The sequence below is a fragment of the Amblyomma americanum genome, chromosome 1 (genome assembly GCF_052857255.1).
Source record: "Amblyomma americanum isolate KBUSLIRL-KWMA chromosome 1, ASM5285725v1, whole genome shotgun sequence".
NCBI classification, from domain to species: Eukaryota; Metazoa; Arthropoda; class Arachnida; order Ixodida; family Ixodidae; genus Amblyomma; species Amblyomma americanum.
In genome coordinates, this window is record NC_135497.1 from 275,091,219 (window position 1) to 275,114,310 (window position 23,092).

Below are 23,092 nucleotides of genomic sequence, written 5' to 3' on the forward strand. Positions count from 1 at the left end.
ACGCGCTGTGCCTTTTACACAGAATAAATTAGGCTTTGCGAATTGTGCATGCTTTTACAGCAATGAATGAAGCATACCGTTGTTCACTTTCTAATTGGGCGAAAAAAGGCTGCAATTATTAGGACGGAGGCCTTTCTAGACTCAAGGAACGAAAATGTGTCGGCGGCTCTGTGAACGGATATGTAACTCGTACATTAGAAGGCATATGTAAGGAGGGAAACTTGATCATGGCTGATATGGGCCAAAACCGATGTCCAATCTAATTTCACTACAGCGAACACGATGGTGAGCTCCAAATTTGGCCTGAGCCACTTGCAAATTTGGCCCGCACTCCCAAAAAATGACTTTGGCCGAATTAGACCAAAGTCGATGTCGAACTTAATTTGACTACGGGGAACACGATGGTGACCTCCAAACTTGACCCGGACCACTCCAATATTTGGCCCACCCACCCCTGAAATTTGACCTCGGCCGATTTGGGCCAAAATCGGTGTGCAACCTAATTCTACTGCGGAAAACGCGATGGTGACCTCCAAATTTGGCCTGGGCCGCTTAAAAGAATCACAAAGAACGCATAGGAAGGCACAAATGCTTTCGCACTATCGCACGTAAGGAGACCTAATTGCTTCCCTGAGTTTTTGCTTGCGTATGCATCACGCGTACTGTCGCGAAAAAAAAAAACACATGCGAACAGCGTGATGCGTGTGCCCGCCACTCTTCGCATTTATTAAGGCGAAAGCCTTTCTTGCCTCATGAGCGGTCTAGACAGAAGTTTAGAAAGACCGTGCGCCCAAATGTACGCACATGAACTGTCGATTCTGTGCAGCCATATAGCTCGTCGCTTGAGGTTTTTTCTTTTTTCCGCTGGAAATGGAAAACAGCGTTTTGCCCGATTCCCGCCGATTGCTGTACCCACAAGCGTAGCACCCAAGCATCCTTCGATGTCTTTTGCAGGCATCAAATGCACAAGCGTCAATTAGCTACAAGAAATGCTGTGCACGCTTATCTCAGCCCATAAGAGAAAGTGCTACGTAATGCTCCGGACGGTCTGCGTGTTGGCGGCCGCAAGCATGGCCGCAAGAGAGCGGATCATTTATGGCGGGAAATGACCACGTCACCGCGGATAACGAATCGGGAGAGCGCATGCGCTGGCGCGGAGCTGCGGCGGCGAGAGAAAAGGAATGCGGTATTTTTCCCGTTCCAGTGACTTTAGCCCGACGCAGGTAGCAGCACCGCGGTGCGGTCCCGCAGCCGCTCCTTGCGCCGGAGCCGTGGGCCGCGTATTTTTGACCGCGGCTGTACGTTTCTACGCTATTTGTCACGCAACACACCGCTCTAGCTCTCCATAAGCATGCTCACTTCGGTGCTATGGATATTTACGTTATAACGTCGCTGAGTCGTTCAAGCGTACTCCAAGTGTTCGTTGAGCAGGTCGACAGGCGTAGACACAATATCACTCTTGAATCGCTGCGCCAGACGCAGGAACAACTGTGCGCAACCAACACGCCGAACTAGAACCGACCGCCGCCAGGCCCTTTTGGATTTGGATGTGGATAGAAGACACCTGTAGAGGCTCTGCCAAAGGCTTTGTAAAGGAGTAAGGACATCAAATTTTAGTTGAGTAGTATGTATGTAGGATGATGCACAGTAAATTACTAAACACGAATAATAACATGGATTGCGCTAGACAACAATAAACATTTCTTAATCAATTTTTTAGGCTGTTTTGTTTCGGTTTTGATCTTTGTACGGCAGCTGTGATGCCACAGACGAATTCAACTCATGCACAAAAACTGCAGAAAATTGGTTGCTGCTTAGTTCGTTTCCGCAAGCCCGTCCAAAAGTTTGTCATATTTCATGCCCCACGCGACCTTAACAGACTAAAACTTTTCCGGTCAGATGACTGAAACCGAAACTTTATGAGAAAAAAAAAACGCTTCAGCGCGCATCATGTTCTGGCAGTTAGACTACGGTCCCTTCAGGCCGTTGGGTATTTGCGCTCTTTCAGTGTGGTGCAGGTTCGCCCAACTTTATGAGTGTCTAAACGTTGAATTTGCCTTTATCCGTGTGCGGCCTTTTTTTCTACAATGAACCGTTACGGCGCGGTGTTTTTTGAAGACGAGAAGACATGATGTTTTGAAAATGAATCGCATCAGCAGCAAATCTGGCGAAGACCTTGCCGAGGGATGCGAAGTTGTCGTGCAGTGGCGAAATGAAGGGTCGTTCTTTGCTACACTCATCGCCGTTTCAGGTAAGCCCTGATATTCATATCGCTCTTTAAGACGTTTGTGCAACTTTAAATTACCTGCAGGCGTGTAGTGGCCAGTTAATCACCGGTGCCGGCAGCTTCATGTGCGTGTATAGTTCCCGATACCGATAGGGGAACTTACGCTGAAGTTTGCGGTGCCGATTGCAGCGCCATAACACACTGCCTAGCGAGGAGAGCAAGCAGTTTTGGGTAGTACTATTAGTAGTTGAGTTGAGGTGTTAAATGCTACAGATGGGGTTAGCCTTGCTTTATCTGCCGGGAATTGCTCCACCGTAGCGTTCCTTCTATATTAACAATGACCTAAAGCCTGTCGCATCTACCCCGCTATGCGCACAGTCTCTTGTAATAGCACACATTCTCTCCCACAGTCAGCATCTATGCACACAATCAATCCACACAGTCCACTCCAGAAGTCACCATCTATGCGCATATTCAGTCACAGTAGAACATAGTCCATTGTATATAGTGCTACAATCCATACACACATTCACTCACAGTATATATAACGTAGACCACTCCGGAAGACACCATCTACGCACACATTCAATCACAGTAGGCCATAGTCCGTTCCTGCTGTCAACATTTAGAAACAAGATCCGTGTCCTGCAGAAATGTTAAAAGAAGGCGTGCAGCCTTCCTTCTGCATGTCTGGTGTCCACTCGTGTAGACAATGTCCTGAACTGTACTGTGACGGGTTCCTGTCTTGAAGGAAGCGAACGTCACATACCTTACCGCGTTGTACTCTGGGCAGTACATAATGTAATGTTCGATATCCCCGCACACACCACATAAAGAGCAAAGCGGAGACGATGCTATGCCCGTCTTATGCATCCATGCAGGAGTGCGAGCAGAGGCCGTGCGAATTCGACGCAGAAGGGTCGCCTGAGATCTTCTCAGTCCCTTGGTCACACATGGCTTGTGGGACGCACTCCACAGGGTACTGAAATGATCGAGCACCGTTTTCCTGGAGAGCCTTTTTTCATCTTGAGGTACTTTTTTTGATGGAATCCTTGAGAGAGCTTTATGGGCGAGATTGTCTGTCACCTCATTACCGTTGACTCCTATGTGAGAGCCTGGGCACCCATTGGAAATGTAGAATTAAGCCTCTGCTGTGCAAATTCTGCACCAAGTGCAGAGAGCTTATAGACAAGGCATCAGTAGGGAATCCGTGCTGTAACCTCTGAAGGGCAGATTTTGAATCAGTTAGGATGACAACAGGTTGAGCCGGACAAGAACCTAACTTCCATAAAGCCGCCTCAATACCAACACTTTCAGCCGTTGTGGAGGATACGACAGCAGTAAAGCGAACAGAAGACTTACAGTCCAAAGAAGGAATGTAAAAAGCCGCTGCGCTAGCTTGTTTTACCTTGTCCACAGAACCATCCGTGAAAATTTGAAGATGGCGGGCATACTCTCTTTTCAAGTGTTCAAGTACAAGTGAACGCATTGCTGCCAAAGGAGAGCTACGCTTTACGCTCACATGCGGAATTGTAACCTTACAGTCAAAGGTCGGAAAAGACCAGGTGGGTTTCAATCGTTTCCTTTGCCTTGGGACATTAATGCCTAAAGAACTAAGAGTACTGAGTGCCAAGTAAGCCTTCGACTCATCTCTCTTGCAGAGACGCTGGAAAAGGGATCGCCCAGCTATCGTCTCTCCTAGGCAGTCAAGATGCATTAGTAGTCTCTGAGAAGCGATAAGGCTAAGAGGTTTCGATAGGGACTCATGAAGTACTGCCTTATCCGTAGCCGCCCGGGGAAGTCCAATGGCTCTTCTTAGGCCCTTTCTGGGGCAACTTCGAGACGTTCAAGTTGTGATGCCGAGGGGGAATTAAAGGTAATTGATACATTACGTGACTGACCACCAGCGCTTCATGAAGTTTGACCATTGAAGAAGGATGGTTTCCCCATTGCTCACGTGCAATTCTATAGCTCACATTGAGACGGGAAGATATAGATGAAACAATCGCATCTACAGCTTTTCGCCGTTGTAGACGGGAGTCAATAAGGATGCCCAGAAAACGCGTGTGGTTGAATTGACGGATGCAAGAGTGACCAAAATCCATCTTCAACCGTCTTCCTACACCTGGAAACAGAACAAAGCCGGATTTTTCCACTGACAGACAATCCCACACCTTGAAGGTAAGCTTGTGCCAAAAGTAGAGCCAGTCGAGCTATTCTAATCGCTTGTGTTGGTAGCCAGTAATCCAAATACAGATGTCGTCAGCATATATTGACATACGCATTTGCCTGCAACTTTTTTTCAATGAATCGGGAAGGCCAGCCATTACAACGTTAAAGAGCGTGGCAGAAAGAACACTTCCTTGAGGCACACCTCGTGATAGAACCCTTTCGGTGCTTAACGTACTCCCTAACCGTACACGAACCACGCGATCACTTATAAACTTGTAAATGAATCTTAACATATGACCCTGTATGCCCATGCCTTGCAAACTGTTTAGAATTGAGCTCTGGAGCACGTTGTCTTAAGTTTTCGCAACGTCAAGAAAAATGGCTAAGGTGGAAAGGCCGAAAGCTATCAGGTGTTCAATGTGACTCACCAAGTCTAAGACGCTATCTTGGGCACTAAGACCTCGGCGGAATCCTGTCATACATGTTGGCAGTGCCTTGCTGTCCTCAAGCCACCACGATAAGTGTTCATTTACCAGCTTCTCTATCAACTTAGCTACACAGGAGGTCAATGACACAGGGCCATACGAGGCAAGGTCTGTCATGTCTTTGCCAGGCTTCAGCACTCGAACTACATGTGCCACCTTCCATGACGAAGGAACATCGCCAGTCTCCCAAACTCGATTGATGAAGTTGAGGAGCTCCTTTCTGAGTTGTAAGGGCAGATTATTCAGCACTTGGATTGGTGATGCCGTCGGGACCTGGTGCACACCGGCGCCGCAGGCCATTGAGCGCAGTCTGAAGCTCACGAAGCGTGAACGGGACGTCCATGATAGACCTGAAGGAAGCAGGTGGTGTATATATATCTGTTCCAGAATTAGCGCGTACGAGTGCGTCTGCAAATTCCTCTGCCAAGCACGCAATAGGTTTTTCCTTGCGTATTGCAAGAGCTTCAAAAGGCTTCGAAGGGCAAGATTCTCCAGCAAGGCTGCCAATAACTCGCCATATTCTCGTCATCGGTGAGAACATAGTCAAACTAGCGCAGAATGAGGCCCACTGCGACCTGTACAGCTTGTTCGTGTGCCGTCTAATAGCAGAATTCAGCCTATTGAAGGTCGTCTTCAGTTGCCTGTCGTCCTTCTTCCGCACGAGTTGGCGCTCCACCCTTCTTCTCGCTGCACAAAGGTTCCTGAGTTTTAAATCCGGGGCCGGAAAATGATCAGGTAACTTGACCACCGTAGTTGCTGCTAGCTTACTAGAAATCATTTTGTCAACATCACCAGAAACACGTTCTAGGTGCTCTCTGTACTTGTCCCAGTTGACCACATTGCTAATTTTAGTAGCATCGACTTGACGGAGATAGGTAGGCACCTACAAAAGTAAAGGCCAGATTCTTTTTCCTTACGTTTAGGCATATATATTGATTACTGTCATTAGGTGGTACAGGCTGATGAGTGGTGAGTCGATTTGATTACAAAAGACTACGAGACATCCTTTCCTCAACTTCCAATCCCTGGGTCATCATTGGAGATTTCAACGCCCATCATACACTCTGGGGAAGTCGGATCATCAACGCAAGAGGCAGAGCTCTGGTATCTTTCGCCTCCAGTAATGAACTTTGGCTGCCGAATGATGGAAGTCCTACGTTCTTACGTGGCCCCACGTACAGCAGCTGTCTTGACTTGGCTTTCGTCTCACGAAGCCTAGTCAGACGTGCAGGGTGGTTTGCGGACATAGAGACGCACGGAAGCGACCATATCCCCACGTACATCAAGATCAGAGGATTGACCGCTTCCAAAACACAGGATACGATCCAAAGAGTGGACTGGCCTAAATTTCAGTCTATTATGAAAGAACACTGCGATGCCAATTCATCTTTCGACTTGGAAGAGGCAATCAAGAGCGTGGTGCAAGACACTATGTGTACTCTAACATGCTCCTCGAAACTTAATGATTTTGATGTGGAACTAGAACAACTACGAGCAATCCGACGACGTGCTGAACGAAGGTACCGACGTACGAAAACAATGGACGATCTACGGACCGCCAGGCGCACGCAAAAGAAGATACAGCACCGGTTAGACAAGCTCGAATCGCAACGTTGGGCTGCCTTCTGTGAGTCGCTAGATCCACGCAAGCCTTTATCGCAACTATGGAGAACGGTGCGCGGGCTGCGGACACTTCCCGTACAGCGATTCCCATTCAAGGCGCTTGCCCTCTCTCAAAAGAGATCGGAGATTGACGTGGCAGAGGATTTCTGCGCCAGATTATCCGGCCAACTCACAGCTACCAACATTCCATCGCCTTCGAGCAGCTACCCGCCACCACGTGATTTCCGGTTGGATCTACCATTCTCGATCCACGAACTTAAGGGAGCATTAGCTGTGTGTAGCCGCACATCAGCGCCAGGACCTGACGGAATTTCCTACCGAGCTCTGTGTCACCTGGGGGAGCGAGCGAGAGGAGTTCTTCTTGAGGTGTACAATGAATCTTGGAGAAATGGCACGCTACCAACAACCTGGAAGACAAGTCGCCTTGTTCCACTGCTGAAGCCTGGCAAGTCGCCGTTGGAGCTCTCATCATATCGCCCGGTCGCTTTGGCGAGCAGTGTGGGCAAAGTAATGGAGAGGATGGTCCTAGGACGCCTGGAGTGGTACTTGGAGTACCACAACACCTACAAAGATGCCATGGCGGGCTTCCGACGCGGTTGATCATCGATCGATAACGTCGTCGACCTGGTGACCTACATTCAACATGAGAAATGCCGTAAGCGTCTCTGCGCATCCTTATTCCTCGACGTTAAAGGGGCATATGACAACGTTACGCATGAAACCATCCTCTCTGCTCTCGCAGAGGTAGGAGTGGGTGGTCGGATGTTTCAATGGATATGGAGCTATCTATCCATGCGATCCTTCTTTGTAAGCACCGAGGAAGGCCATACTTCTCTTCACTATAGCTACCGCGGCGTCCCCCAGGGCGGTGTACTTAGCCCCGTGTTATTTAATCAACACTAATTGCTCTCCTTGAGCACGTGCCAACCACAGTCAGGCTATCAATGTACGCGGATGACATCTGCATATGGACATCTGCAGTAACACGCCTACAGTTGCGAGCGAGAATTCAGAGAGCCGCCACTCAAACTGTTATCTACCTCCGTAATCGAGGCCTGGAAATTTCCTCCGAGAAATGCGCACTAGTGCCATTTACGCACAAACCCATGACAAACTACAGTGTAGTGATAAATGGCCAAATAATACGACGGGTCCGATCGTACAAGTTTCTAGGTGTCATAATCGAGAGGGACTTGTCATGGAGCCCACACATATCATACGTGAAAAAACGGTTGACAGGCATCTGCCACCTGTTCAAGTTTTTCGCTGGCAAGACCTGGGGAATGTCGCCTAGTGCCATGTTACATCTGTACAGGGTGCTTTTTCTAGGATTTCTGCGATACAGCTTGCCAGCAATAAACAACACAGGCAAAACGAATCTACGCACAATACAAAATATTCAGGGTCAAGTGCTCCGGATCTGTCTAGGCCTGCCTCAGAATGCTTCAACAGTGGCTACGATAGCAATCGCTAGAGACCACCTTGTCAAGACCCACATTGAAATTGAAGTACTCAGGACCCATATAAGGCATCTAGCCAGGAATCCTCGTCACCATTTAGCCTCTCTACCAGCGGACAGGCCACACACATCTTTCAGCCAAACGATAACTGCACATGATGAATCATTGCCAGCTTGTTTCTCTCTGGCTGCGAGACCTTCGATCCCTCCATGGTGCCTCGCTCAGCCAAAAATCAATCTCGCAATACCTGGTATCTCGAAAAAAGCTGATCTGTCATCACCAGCCCTTACACAGCTCACGCTACTACATTTGTACGAGAACTACCGTGACTCAACGCATATTTACACTGATGGATCTGTCCTTCCAAGCAGCTCCGCGGCGGCAATCGTCATTCCAGCGATTAAGACGACCCACGCGACAACGCAGCAGAGCTCGCAGCGCTCTTAACTGCCCTTCTTCACATTGGTGATGAACCGCCACACAAATGGACAATATTCTGCGATTCGAAGGCGGCACTGCAGTCTCTACTGTCACCTCTACGACGCGGACCACACGAACAACTAATCTTCCATATTACAGAGACGTTACACTAATAAGTGATGCCGTCCATGAAATAACGTTCCAGTGGCTTCCAAGTCACTGCGGGATTATCGGCAATGAACGGGCGGATCACGCTGGCCGCTCAGCCCATACTGAGGAGCGCCACGTCCCAATTCCTCTTTCTAGAACTGACGCGGCACGGGAGCTCTGCCTACTTGCTCGGCAGTGCACCGAGTCACAATGGAATGAGCCACATTTAAGAAATACGCGACTGTACTCACTTGATCCAACATTAAGTCTTCGAGCGCCATCACAGCTTCGCCATAGAGACGCTACGCCACGCTTTTATATCGACTTTGGTTGGGTGTTGCCTTTACTAAATACTATGCCTTCCGCATAGGGATGACCGACACCCCAAGCTGTGACCACTGCGGCCATGAAGAATCAATTGGCCATATATTGTGCTCCTGCCCACAGTACAGTCCACAGAGGGCATGCCTTAGCCACGAACTTGACCAACTGGACGACCAACCGCTATCCGAAAAAAGAATTCTACAACATCGAAAAGACGTACCGTCGCAGAAGAAGGCCGTGCAAGCGCTTTTGCGCTTCTTACAATCTACCGGCCTGTGTGAAAGACTTTAACTGGAACGCCTTGTGTGTGTGTGTCTCCATGTGTGCACGTTCCTTTTTTTTTTGCGTTTTCCTCTCTGTCATCTTTCTAACCCCTATCCCCCATCCCCAGTGTAGGGTAGCAAACCGGAGACACATCTGGTTAACCTCCCTGCGTTTCCTTTTCATTCTCTCTCTCTCTTTTAGTAGCATGCATATGAAAGTCGGCAGCAAACACAAAAATCGGATAGTGATCCCTTCCCATGTGGTCAGGCGCTGTTGACCAACTCACGCGGACGTCAGGTGAATGCAGTGTCAGGTCTATAGCTGTCGCTGAGGCTGGAGGCCGGAAGAAAGTGGGGCTTCCGTCATTGGCAACACACAGGTCCAGACTGTCAATAACCTCTACGAGTTTGCGTCCACGGGAATCCATGTTCCTGTCACCCCAAATGACATGATGAGCATTGAAATCACCGCAGATGATTCTAGGAGCTGGGAAGCGGTCGCAGAGCTGCTGTAGAAACTAATCCAATGCTACCTTCTTCCGCGGAGACACGTACACGGATGCAATAGAAAGGTTCGAGAGCTGAGCTGTATTCTAACAGCCGCTACTTCAATGTCATCCGTGCAAAGATCGGCAACGCTTAGAGAAACATGTGGAATTTTCCTTCTTATGTAAAGTGCAGCACTTCCTGCAGGAAATAACATTATGCTGCAGTTTTTATGGGTGACATATCCAGTCAAACATCTCCCGCTTTGCAGGCCAGCTTCTGACAGGGCCAATACTGGAACACAAGTGGAACCCCATCCATATTAGATCGCAAGGAAGTTCGCTGCGAAGGTGGTAATTAGGGACTCAAAAGAAAGCACCAGCTGTTGGAAGTTCTTCAGGTTACCAGGCGCCATCATTGGAACATGTGAACGCAGGGCCCCAAACAAAACATGAAGAAGGTCAGACATACCTTGATTTTTGAGCTCCTTATTTTGCGCAGCGCACTCACAACATCGACAAAAGATGCCGACGAGGACACACTCTTGGCCGCAGTAGCTGGTTTTTTTGTCACTTGTGCATATGAGGGTCTCCCTTGCCATGGAGTCTGGCTGTGATCCGGCCGCTCAGGAACATAGACACTTTTTGCTGGAAGTCGAACAGCCGACTCGCGCACACTGGGCCTTGACGTGTTGCTGGACTCAGGTCTCTTAGGGACATTGTTGGGTAATGCAACAACATCAGACTCTAACACTGGGAACTCGTCTAATCCTGGGACATGAGTCTCAGTCGGTGGGGTTTTGGGACCAGCAATAAAAGATATCCGACGGCGCAGAGCGCTCACACGGAAGGCGCAGCCTCCGAAACTCGCTGGATGATCACCGCTGCAATTGGCGCAAGCCAAATCGGTCTTGCAGGTTTTGAAGTCGTGGTTGCCTCCGCAGCGCTTACAGCGCCGATCTTTTGTGCAAACCTTGGCCACGTGCCCAAACCGTTGGTATCTAAAACACCGTGAAGGAGCTTCAGTGAAATATGCAACTGTGTGTTTTGTGAATCCCAGATCAATTTTTTCGGGGCGCTCTGAGTTGGGAGCGAATGTCAACACGATAGAGTTGGTAGGTTTCGCAGCCCATTCTTTTCCTGGAGACTCCACACGACGCACAAGTCGTTTCACGTGCAGTACACCTTGTGGTTTCAGATAATCAAGTAGGTCGCGTTCTGAATACCACTTTGGTGCACCCTTAATAACACAGGTGTTCTTCATGTAGGAATGGGGCAATCGCACGTTAACTGATGGCAAAAATCTGAGAGCTCTGCAGAAGCTTGTCAACCTGCTCTTCCGTCGAGACATCCAGCTGAAGAGCCCCGTGCATGGTGAACCGGCTTCGAATCGGAACTGATCCCAGCAGTGATTGAATGGCCGCGAAAAGTAAGATGGGATGCTTCTCTCTTAAATCAACCCCTTTTTCTGTGGGCTCAACCACTACCGGGATCCCTAACATTCATTGCTTGCGATGACTCACCAACTTGAAGCCCTCGTTGTCCATGTCAGCGATATCGGCCACTGACTCGTCACCGTCCACGATCGTTGACTCAGCCCCACTAAGTGATGAGGTCTCACTGGATGGGTGGCCGTATCCATGTACTGGTCGCTCCACAGCCTAGGAAGCCATGGCCGCCTCTTCCGAGCCAGCCCCTTCCGAGCCAGCCTCCATTGATTGGCGTGCGTTGTCCCTTTAGGCTTGCCGGCGCCGGAGCAGCCGTACTCTTCCCATAGAGACAGTACCGTCTTGAAAATGCTGCCATCCTCGAATATTCAAATAAAACTAGGTAAATAAGAGAAAATTAGGTAAATAAACAGAGCTGAGGTGACAGGAGATCGAACAACGTCTCTGTCTTTCTCCCTACTATTAGTACTTTTCCGCGCCACCTTCAGCCGCTTAATGGCGTGAGCCTCCGCGCTCTGTCGAGGGCGCACGTCCCGTGCGTCAGCTATCTGGGCTACGCCGAGAGAAGCTAGGCAATGAATGCTGCCAGCCAAACGCGGGTATCTCATCACGCAGAATGTGTTCTCGCGTTTGCAGCGGCCCAAGCGGCTGACAAAAGTAGTTTTGAGTCACCGAATGGAACAATTGCAGTGCCACCTTGGCAGCGCAGGTTCCCCATACAAGGCCAAATATTTGAACAAAGGGCGCTCACGGAAAAGGATCGATTGTGCAGCGGTGTATTGCGGCGGTAATTTTTGTGCCGTGGTAATTAAACTGCAGTTTGCCCCGAATTAGCATGAATTAGCATCCAAATTCGAGAAAGGAATGTTTATTTTTTTGTTGTGCTTACATCAGTGTGGAAAATCTGCTATGTATGCTGCATATCTCTCAAATTGTAGGCATTGAAGAGAAATAATTCTTTATTGAGTGTTGCGCATTTTGTACTTGCTCCCAACCGTACATTTCTGGTTCATTTAAGAGGACGAACGCAAGCTCGTGCGGAAAATGGAAAAAATGATTTCACTTCAGAACAAGACTGCACGAATGGAGTCTGGGAAAAAAGCATGATATTGTCTCCTCAATTATTTCTTGGTAGCGCTGTACGTTTGCAGCCTTGTGTGTGTGTGCGCGCGCGTGCGCGAGCGCGCCCACGTGTGCATGCATAGACAGCTGCAATTATTTTTTTTCATCATTATCGACTCTGCAGTAACTGCATGGTACTGCATATATAAAAAAAATATTGTTTCTGATCTGTATATTCTTCCTGCTTTCTTAGACCGCAGCACATATAGCAAGCCTTTGAGATATAAAACAGTGATTGCATATGTGTTTGTGATTGGGCAGTTTTGAGACGTCATTTAAATTTCATCAGCATTTTTTGCATTTGTCAACGGCAGCTCTAAGGTGTCTCTTGTTACTCGTTCAAAACAGTGGATGCCACTTAGCAATAAATGTACGTGCTGTGTTTGTTGTGGGGTGAAAAAGCACATAAAATAATTCTCTTGCTTCATAAAGCAGCCGTAAACTGGTACTTTTCATAGCATTCAACTTCATCTACCATGCCAGGAGAGACAGGAGTAGAGGGAACATCGCCTTGCAGGCAGTAAAAAAGTATTCAAGATAAACATGACAGGCATACCAGTACACACACCAGGTTACCTTCTTGACCATGTGGTGTTGTATGTGATGTATGCTTCAAATGTAAGTCAGGAATGCACTCAGTTAAGAATGAAAGTGCCCATGTAGCAACAGCTATATGGGAGTCAAGACTATATAATAAAAAAAAATTCCAAGGGTGCACATAGTCTCCCATGCCCAGAGAATGTGAATAATTTCAAATTTTTAGGGTGGCCGACCTGAATTTGGGAGTCACCACTAAGTTGGCCATATTCAGATTAAGTTGGGCACCTATAATTTTGGTCAACTTCGGACGAAGTCAAATTTCAGGTGTCTGGTGGGCCAGATTTTGTGGGTCGACCACGTCAATTTGAAAGTCATCACTGAGTTGGCCATACTTAAATCATGTGGACACCAATCTTTGTCAAATTCTGACAAAGTCTAATTTTAGGGGCTCAGGGAGGCAAGTTTTGGGATTGCAGGCAGACACACTTTCTGCAGACACTTTTCTGTGGCATGAGCCTATTATTGCTTACACATTAAAAAAAATCTCTGCCTGTGCCACAGGGTGTTGGAGGCAGACAGCACTGTTACTGCCAGTGAAGCATTTTTCTTCGTTTTCTTCTATGCACCCAAGTTCAGTGTCGCAAAAACACAGTTGAAAATCGCTCTATAAATAAAGTGTTCCTATATACCTTATTGTCTGTTCTGCAATCTCTTGGGGCCGTAGGGCTTAAAGCGTTCCTATATACCTTATTGTCTGTTCTGCAATCTCTTGGGGCTGTAGGGCTTTCAGAGTTCATGACCAGTAGCTGTATAGCTCGTTTTATAATTTTTGCAGCTGTATTTTTATGCAGTGTTTGCAAAGATGTGCGCAAATTGTTTTTTTGTTTAATATCATTAGAAACAACGCTGTCAAAAGAAACAATGTGACAACCTCCTAGCTTCTATCAAGGAAGCCCACGAAGTGGATCTGCGCAAGGAAATTGAAGATTTAAGGAAAGAAAATGAACGTTTGCAGGGGCAAGTAAGGAAATACCAAAGTTTCTTCTGTTAGATCAGTGATTTTCAGAAAGAACAATTGCAGTCCATAATACGCCCATCAGACTTTTAACCTGGTGTTTGGCGCATGATAGTCTCAGTTGCTTATGCACCATTAAAACCAGCACGCAACAGCAACAACAAAGCAACCTGACTGCTTGGGCCGCATGTTAAGTTTTAGCGCGGCACATAGCTGTAGTTGGCTATGGTGTCACTTTCTTTGGTTATGTATAAATTCCTGCCCAAACGATCGTTTCTACGTTTACTGTTATAGCATAGAAAGGTCTACAAGAATATGTGAATATTTTTGCACTTTTTTCTGGCAGTAGACTGTTGTGAGCATAGAGTATACGTGCATTTGCACTTGTGTTATTTCCTGCATTAACTGTGGTAAATAATATAAAAGCGAACCCTCTGGCAACTTTTTATTTCCTCTCTATTGCTTTTTATCATTGTTTACTAAAGTGCGCGGTATCATTTGGCACTAGGGCTTGACGGCTACCTCAAAAGAGCTGGAAAGCTCGTCAAGGAACTGGAGCAAAAAAATTGCCCTCGGCAACTACCCATCATGGACGAAGCTGGGCCATCTGGAAAACAATCAGCAGATGCTTCAACACTACCACCTGATGATAACAGTGACATGCAGGCTGCTAAAGATCCTGGAGAAGGTGCTGTGGGACCAGTACAAAATGAACAGCAAGCTCCTGGAGTCAGTGCAGCTGCCGCGCCATCTAACGTGAGCATGTCATCACAGCTGCGGCACACATGGAGCGACTTCGGAGTAAGTACTCTGTGCATGATGTTTCAGCATGGAGGTGCTGCAGTGTCTTGTACTGAACATAGCTATGCCATCAGGGTTTGCGCTCTCTGCTCTTGTCTCGAGGTCATTTCTCTGGTATTATTGAATTTTTAAGGCACTTTTAATGGCTTTTTTCACATCTGTCACGCTTCGATCATAACTGTATTTTGTGGCTGTAAACAATGCCTAGGCAAAAAATGTCTTGGCTTAAACAAGTCTGGAATACAGCTCTACTGAAAAAATATGCATGCCAGTATTTCCATACAGCTTGTCAATAGGTAGTAAATTGAGACCTTTCTTGCTTTTTGAAAATGTTGCAGTTGAGAGAAACTACTGTTAAGTCCACTTGTTTCATTGGGCTGATGTCAGGCAAAAAAAAATGCAGCATTGTCCTACAAGAAAAGAGACAACCTCCTTTCATATTGCAATATTTGAAGAAAAGGTTCCGTGTGTAATAGAATAGTATTTATAGTGAAACCAGTGATTCATTTTTAAACAGTTAAATACAGACAGGGCAGGAGCTTAATGGAAGTGTGACATTACCAGCAGTGTCTCTTTGCCGCATTATACCCATGAGATAGCCATATTTGAACCTGTGGGGTAGCCAGTCTACAGGGCTCAATTGCTTTGCATTGCATTTCCTTCACACTGCATAATTCTGTACGAATGATTTTCTTCACATGCCCTCTCTATGTCTGTGTGGATACACTCAGTGCAACCCCTTGTAAGAAGTGACCAGAATGCAACAAAAGTAGTTCTTTGAGCAAGGTGTGGTGTGGAAGAGCTCATCCTAAAATAGTCAAACACATTTGTTTCTTGCATTTTTGAGCTGTATTCTATCAACTGAGAAACATAGGAAGGAAGTGAGACTTTTTTTTTCCAAGGTCATGAGTGTTAGCCATAATGTATAGGATAGTTAGAGATTCCGCCTGTCGGAAGAAGGGTTCATGCACTGTGAATTGTGTGGCACCATTCATCCTGTGCAGAATTTACACTGTTTGTTGGGTGTCATAATCATGTGGCAGTGTTTACCTTGGCCAGACCAGCTGCTGCGTAAATGTGTGGTTCTAAAGAATACGCAAATTTTGTGAAGCATGGTTCCATAGGATATGTGCCTACTCAAGATTCTGGTAATTTTGCACCATTTAATTTCAGCGTAGTTTTTTTGCTACAGGACGACGCAACTCACAAAACTGTAGCAACCTTGCACATCATTAAATACAAATGCTCGCATTAGCCACCCATTCATCACATCTGAAAAGGCTTTTTTTATAACAGCCACTTACAGAGCATGCCCTTTGTTAGGATCATTGGATAATTTTAATGCGAAAGCATTTCTTGGCTCATGGCTGGCGTGGACAGAGCCTAGCTGTCGTCAAACGTGTCATTACAACTGTCCGCACACTGTCGATCACCAACTGCATGGATAATTAATAGAAGAGTTCATTAAGGACATATGTAAATGGTAGGAGTAATTAAGTTAGATGTTTAGATGATTTGTTAATTAATGGAGCAAATTAAGTTGTGGACAGAGCGTGTCTGTAAGAACTGTTATCAGAGCATGTCAGCATGAATAGTCAGGTAATTTGACCAAATTTGGTATGCGATCTAATTTGAGTACGGCCAAATCACTAGTCATCTCCAAATTTGTATGACCCATCCCCAAAATTTGTCCCCTTTCCTGGACCCTTGGAAGTTTGCCCTCGCCACAATTGGACCAAAATTATGTCTAACCTAATTCGATAATGGCCAATTCAATGGTGCTCTCCAAACATATGTGGGCCCACCCCGAAATTCGGTGTCTATAGGGACCTCTAAAATTTGACTTCATCTGAATTCGAACAAAATTCATGTCTAACCTAATTTGAGTGTGGCCATTTCAGTGGTGACTTGCAAATTTGGGCCAAATTTGGTTCCAAATTTTCTCTTTTGACTCCCAAAATTTGTCTTCATCCGAATTTGACCAGAAGAAATGCACGTGGAACTCGTAACAGAGCAGTGTGCAGAACACACATGCTTTCACATTTTGGCAAGTCAGTAGATTTAAGTGTACCCCTGTAATTTTTCAATATATTCGGGGTGTCTTTCAAAATATCTTTTTAGATTCTTAACTTCCATGATTCTCTCTTGACTACTACAGCAAAACTTTCCTTACCACTTCAAAGGGTGACAAATGTGATGGGCTTATAAGATAATAATACACATTGTCCATTCATACACAGAAAAATAGTTCACTGAGACTGAAATGACTCAATACAAAATATTTGTTCTTGTTTCATAAAGCCAATTTTTTCTTTAAGGACATCTTGCTTGCGACTATTACTTCTCCTGTACGTCTTTAACACGGGTTTCGGTTTCTTCGAAACATCTAATGTTGTGATGTGTGAGCAAACACTTTTTAAACCATGGTAAAAGTAGTAAAAATTAGCAGAAAATTGAGTCAGATAAATTCATGCAGTTCAAATAGCAAGACAGAGTTTAAACTAAAAGAAAGAAAATGTTTCCACAAAGCACGAAATGAATAGACACCTCTACTCATCCTTGACATCCTTTGCCACGCCGTAATTCCTTTCATTCATCGCATAATGGATATTGTGAGTGTATAATTTAAAAGTTACATCTTTGCTCATGAGGAAAAATTATTCTGATATGCATTTAGGTTTACATGCTTGACTAGAGAGTTACTGTATAATTGTCATGAAGCATTGGTGAACTCTTCTACACATTCTTCAAGTAGAGATCAGTTTCTCGTTTATGCTCATGCAAAGGAAAGGATTTTTTTTTAGTCGCTGATTTTTCCTCGCTTGTGGCGTGATGTGAACTTGTAAGAAACTGTGTGTGCCACACTGCTGCAAAACGAAAAATGACTGGTGATGCGCAGCAGCTGTTTTTTTTTTTAATGATAGAGCAACTAGCCTGTGTTTGGTTTGGCTTCTTCATGGCCTGTGAGATCAATGCGGCCAGAGAGAAATCTTTCCTGAACTGTTTTCATGCAAGGATACATGAAGTGCGCAAATTACGCACATTACAGGTTCCAGCTTTCTTACAGAAAATACTTGTGCACACAGCTATGTTTGCTTAAGCAAAGCGACAACCAGTGAAGGACAAATGAGCATATTCATGCTCCCTTTGTTGGCAGCAACTAAAGGCTTAACTTGTATAAGAAGTTATGGTCTGTATACACCTGAATTGAAAATATGTTATGCCAACTTTATCAGGTCATGTGCTGGATGCACGCAGTATCATTTTGATTCATAAGAAATATATGGATCCTTTGCATAAGCCAACTTCTGTGCATAGCAAAGGCACTTCACCTTGGCTGCCGAACCGTTTTTGAGGCAGAAAAGTGCAACACTGGAGACACATGTGGTCCTAATAAAGCCACTTCCCTCCTTTCACGTTTCACTGCCAGAATAGTAGGAAATTTCCAAGCCTCTAGTTTCACACAAGAAGTGTGAAAGGAAGCCGAAAACTTCTGCTTTCCATGTGTGTACACAATAGGAGGCTCAGAATAGTAGTTTGGAATGCTGCACCCACCTTCTGGGTCATATGGAGCCATGCATGGTGAAAGAGCATTTGCTCCTTCACCAATCAAGGGAACTCTATCCATTGATTGCTCTGAGTAAAAATTGCTTCTATAGTGAATTTGTCTAGCCACATTTAAAACACATTTTCGCCTGAGGAAATTGAATTCAAAATATTCCTGTCACAATTGATTCAGACATGCATCTGCACCAAAAACAACTAGTTGCGATGCCATTTTGAAGTGAATGACCATATATAGCCTAGGTGCTTAGATCCAGGCTTGAAAATTTATGTGGACACTCATTTTTATGAGAAATTGGGCACTCATGGCAACACCTATATTTTAATGCATAACATGGCTCATGTGTGCACGGCATATGTGTGCAGAATAGTGGCTGTGTAGCTATGTGAAGCATAGTGATATTGATGGTGCCAATCAATACAGACTTGCGTGTACGCTAGGCAGGCTTTGGGGAAACAGCCAGATAGTTGGTCAGAAATGATAAACAATGCATCGCAGCAACAGTTAAAGCATATGATTTATCTTAGCACTCATAATCCACCTGGTTCATGTGAAGCCACAATCGTTATATCATTGAATAGCTTCTGTCAAGTGTAACTGCAGTGAACTAACTGTAGGTCTTAATTAACGTTAATTAGTTATCTGTGATTAAAAATTTAACATTAAGGTACAGCATCAAATCATATATCATAGGATAGCTTATATCGAATTTAATTGGACATGCCTAATTACAGGTCTGGGTTAAAGTTAATTTTGATTAACAATTGAACTGTAGGCTACAGTGTCATATCATATAACGTTGAACAAGTCTCAATGTATATAATCCAAAATAAAATGCTGAACCACGCAAAAACCATGCAAAAGAGCATTTAACTTGGTTAAAAAAAAAGCAACGGGAGTGAAACAGTAGCACTTTATGGTTACGCATCCTCAGAATGTAAGGAGAATAAAAGGCCCCCAGTATTTTTTTTCTTATTATAACTGTTTACTGTAGAAGTGGTCTCCTTTTTATTATAGAATGCAGTAGCCTGTTGATACAAGCTATCTTTTCCTCAATGTCCACTTAAGGAATTTTATTGGCACTGATAGGTCAGATTTGAACATGAATCTTAACATTATTTGGTGTGTGCTTTGTTTTTGCAGGTAATAGAGTTGGAGCCTGGATGTGGTGTTTTTGTGGCGTCATTGTCTGTCAAAAACATTGAACAACTGTCGAAGACTGCGACAGCGACTGCCCGTGGCCTGCTGACAGCCATGTTTACGGAGCAAGCTCTGCTGACTTGCTCAGTGAAAGGCAATCGTGCCAAGGGGATGCACAGGCCTAATGAGTAGCGGCCACCGTTGGAGCCATCTGCGGTCAGAACCATTTTGTGTGAGTTCCTGCATTTTTGACTCCGTGACTGTTTCGTTTCTTCTGAATTAGCTGCTCTCTTGTTTCTGCCTTAGTCTTTGTGGGTGCCCTTGCTCATTGCTGGAGGTGTATACTGCAGGTGTTTTTTGTCATTTATTCCTGTTTACCGATGAGACAAATTAACTGATTGCACTGGCTGTATGAACAAGGTGGATTATGAGTGCTAAGATGTATGATATGCTTTAATTATTGCTGTGATGCACTGTTTATCACTTCTGACAAACCAGCTGGCTGTTTCCCCAAAGCCTGCCCAGCGTACACACAAATCTGTATTGATTGGCACTATCAATATTTTTTCAAATTTGACAGAATGAGCAGGGTGTATAATGCTAAGTAAAAATAATCAATGCATGGCCATTTAAGGTAAAGGAGTGGATTTGAAGGGAATGAAGGCAAGCACAGCAGGGGTAGCAGAAAGTTAGACAGGCAGATGATATTATGAAGTTTGTGGTTATTATTAAATTATTATTTCCAACAGCATATTCTTCGCTCACTTTATTATGCATTCATTCATAGCCACCTCAATTACTGTTTATCATCGTGGGGTAACACATACTATACCCATCTTTCTTCTTTGTGTCATCTTCAAAACCAATCTGTTAGAATAATGACATTCAGCTCATACACCGCATCCAGTGCTCCCCTTTACCGCCAGCTCAATATCTTACCTCTCCTTTGTTCACTCCAAATGAAACTAGGTTTATTAATTTATCGCGCCCGTCACAATAGCACTACTCTCTCTATATTTACAGGTTCCTGTTTGTGTAACGTTGATAATACTATATTCGCTGAACAACATAATCTTTTGCTTCCGAATGTCAAAACTAATTATGGCAAACAGTCCGCTTTATTTTCAGCAATCACTGTCTGGAACTCGCTACCCGCAACCATCAAATCATTCCGCACCGAAGCACAATTCCATAAAAACTTGAAAAACCATGTACTGCATAATTGCCTTCAATTGCCACGCCAGTGAAACCTGTTAGTATTGTGTACGACTTCTATTGCCTGAGTGCTTGTTCTATGTTCTCTTTTTGTGTTTGCAAAATGTGTTTTTAAAATTTAGCATGACTAAGCTGTTATTTCAGACCTTACTTTTCATTGCACCTGTGTTCCGCTATGTAATTGCTATATGCAATTAATTACAGGAGGTCCCCCTGACAGTTTCCACTTTGGGACCTCCTTCTGTAATAATCAATTTATGTACATCTTACCTATGCATCTTTTTCAATAAACTAAACTTTCAAACTTTCAAATATAAGGTGCCTGCATCCAGCTCTAGAAAGTGTTAATTGGAAACTTGCCATACTAGGAACTTTTCAGAAGTACAGTAAGGATATATTAGGGCTTCAATTGTTTGGGAAAGTGCTGTGCGGTGGCAGTGCACTTTGAAAAATTCAATGCAGTCGAAATTGCATATCAGAGGTGCTGTAGTGAAGGTCATTGGATTGGTGGTGCAAAATCTTTCTGACTTGCTTTGGGACAATAAACCTCATTCACATATGTTACCATACGTTTGAAAACGCAAACTGTGGCTGTCACGTCACTACTTAATTGTGTTGTTCATTGGCACTTCAAGAAAATAAAAAAGCACTTCCAATCATTAAGCAATTTTTTGTTGAGCCCACTCATACAGACTTCACTTCCATGGAAGATGTGCATGTTTTTAAATCAAAGCACCCTGCCTCTATATCTGATATTAATTATTGTGTTCTGTTTCTCTTAAATTTGCTCATTTGAAGAAAAATAAGTGCTCATAAACAGAGCTGAAATATACACTGATTTATTTTGCAGCATTTACCTTCAAAGTGCATGTTCAAGTCATTTAATTGCTCAAAATCAGTTAAATTGATACATGTCTGCATGGAAGAATTTGGCTGAAGTAGATATAAAGTAAGATATACTGAAAATGACAAGCACACATAATCTGTCATGTGTTAATTAACTGTGGTTTTTATCTATTTCAGCCTACACCAAGACCACGGCCACGAAGAAGGGGTGGGAATTCTCTCGGAGAAGATAATTTTGCAGTCTTTGGGAATGAAGCTGAGTGAAATGCGCAGTGAAAAGGCAAAGCAGCTATCTGTGCAGGAAACAGCGGCTTGAGCTTTTCACTGCACATGTTGCTCTGATCGTCAGTTGAGCATGACGTGCGCGCCACTCGCGGCGGCGCGCGCGTCCCCTCCGGAAAAGGGGGTGGGGGTGTGTGTGTGTGTGTGGGGGGGGGGGGGGGGGGGGGGGGTTCGACGGCTCTGGTATCTGTGCACGTCATCAAGATGAGACTGTACACCTTCTTTTTGAACATTTATAATGTCCAAAAATAGCTGGGCCCAGTCCTGTATTACGTGGTACAACCATACCTTCATAAATTTGCTGAGAAGCATATTTTAAGGCCGACAAATGCGACCAGCAGGACAAGACACACGCGTGTGCTGGGTTCTGCTCGTTCGTCGAAAAAACAATGTTTCATTCCAATTTACCCTCTATATTATCTTAAGTGCATAGACAATTGCTACGCTTCTAAGAAGTTCAATAAGCTAGCTTCCTGGATAACCTTTTGTGGCACTACGGAGGGGGGAGTAAGAGCGCTCACCGTTGATGTTTAGCTGCGTGGAGACGGCTTGCCGCTTGATCAATTGATTACTGTCACCATGGTTTTCTGAGGACAGCATAAACCCTTTTGTAAACTCCAAAAGTCAGCCTTTCGTGCGTAGCCGAAAAGCTGCTTGACACAGATGCCTTTCGTCTTGTCGCGACTAGATAGTGGCTTACCCCCATATCCACTTAGCCTTCTTCTCTATCCACTTTAAAGCACCTTAAGCTGTTTCATAAACTGCTCTTACGAACAAACCTATCCTTTCCTTAAACTATACTGTTATCCCTTTGATAGACAATACGCACGTGAAAAGTGCAGACGAAGAATTATTCCGACTCCAGAAGGCTACAGCGCTGCAGCCGTAATTTTGTCCTCCAAAACAGGTGGAGTCACCACGGTGAAGGAATTTTTTCTGCACAGAAAACGTGGATAAAACTTAAGAACAGCTTGAGTGTGCGCTTTGATTTCGAGCTCCAAAGCACTGATAACCACGCGAATAATGGTGCGACTTGAGAACTGAGCCAATTTTGCCTTTGTAAGACGCTTATTTTTCTCAGTTCCTCATGAGATGCGAGCATTTTCTCTTGAGAACGTTGAATAAACTTGTCTCTGTGTTCCATAATACAAGTTCTTGCAGCGGAGAGAAAGCTACCCAAATGCGACGCAACACGCAAGGTATAAACACGAATAATTGCTACACACTCCTAAAAGCCGAGGGCTTGTGCTGAGCAAGAATTTAACTTGCGAGTTGGAGCATATCTTTAGACACTCTTCACGCTTGTGGGTGGCTGTTATGGACGTGGGTGGCGCTGTTGAACACTCTCAAGGTTCGCTTACACGCAAAAAAATAAACATCCACGAAAGCAGCAGATTGGACGGCCGTCGCCGTAGCTCAGTTGGTAGAGCACCGGATGCGATATTTGGAGCTCGTGGGTTCGGATTCCACCGGCGTTATGGTTGTTTTTTCTGCTCATTTATAAGTAAT

The 23,092-nt window shown here is 45.0% G+C and overlaps 1 protein-coding gene and 1 pseudogene across 10 annotated transcripts in view; one reads left to right on the top strand and one right to left on the bottom strand.

Annotated features, from left to right (window-relative positions):
• Positions 1–22,959, bottom strand: part of LOC144115114 (uncharacterized) — a 37,755-nt gene extending 14,796 nt beyond the window's left edge. For 6 of the 9 annotated variants that reach the window (XR_013311251.1, XR_013311256.1, XR_013311255.1 and 3 more), the window contains exons 1-2: positions 22,105–22,875; positions 1,381–1,585 (exon numbers count right to left, since the gene is read on the bottom strand). The gene's annotated coding sequence lies outside the window, so the exon portion shown is untranslated. The other 3 variants (XR_013311253.1, XR_013311252.1, XR_013311257.1) reach the window with 3 other exon arrangements.
• On the top strand, positions 5,491–21,718 carry LOC144115112 (uncharacterized; annotated as a pseudogene). The gene is made up of 4 exons (XR_013311250.1): positions 5,491–11,038; positions 14,243–14,535; positions 19,244–19,472; positions 21,479–21,718. The product of XR_013311250.1 is annotated as an uncharacterized LOC144115112 (transcript).
• Positions 22,960–23,092: the final 133 nt, after the last annotated feature.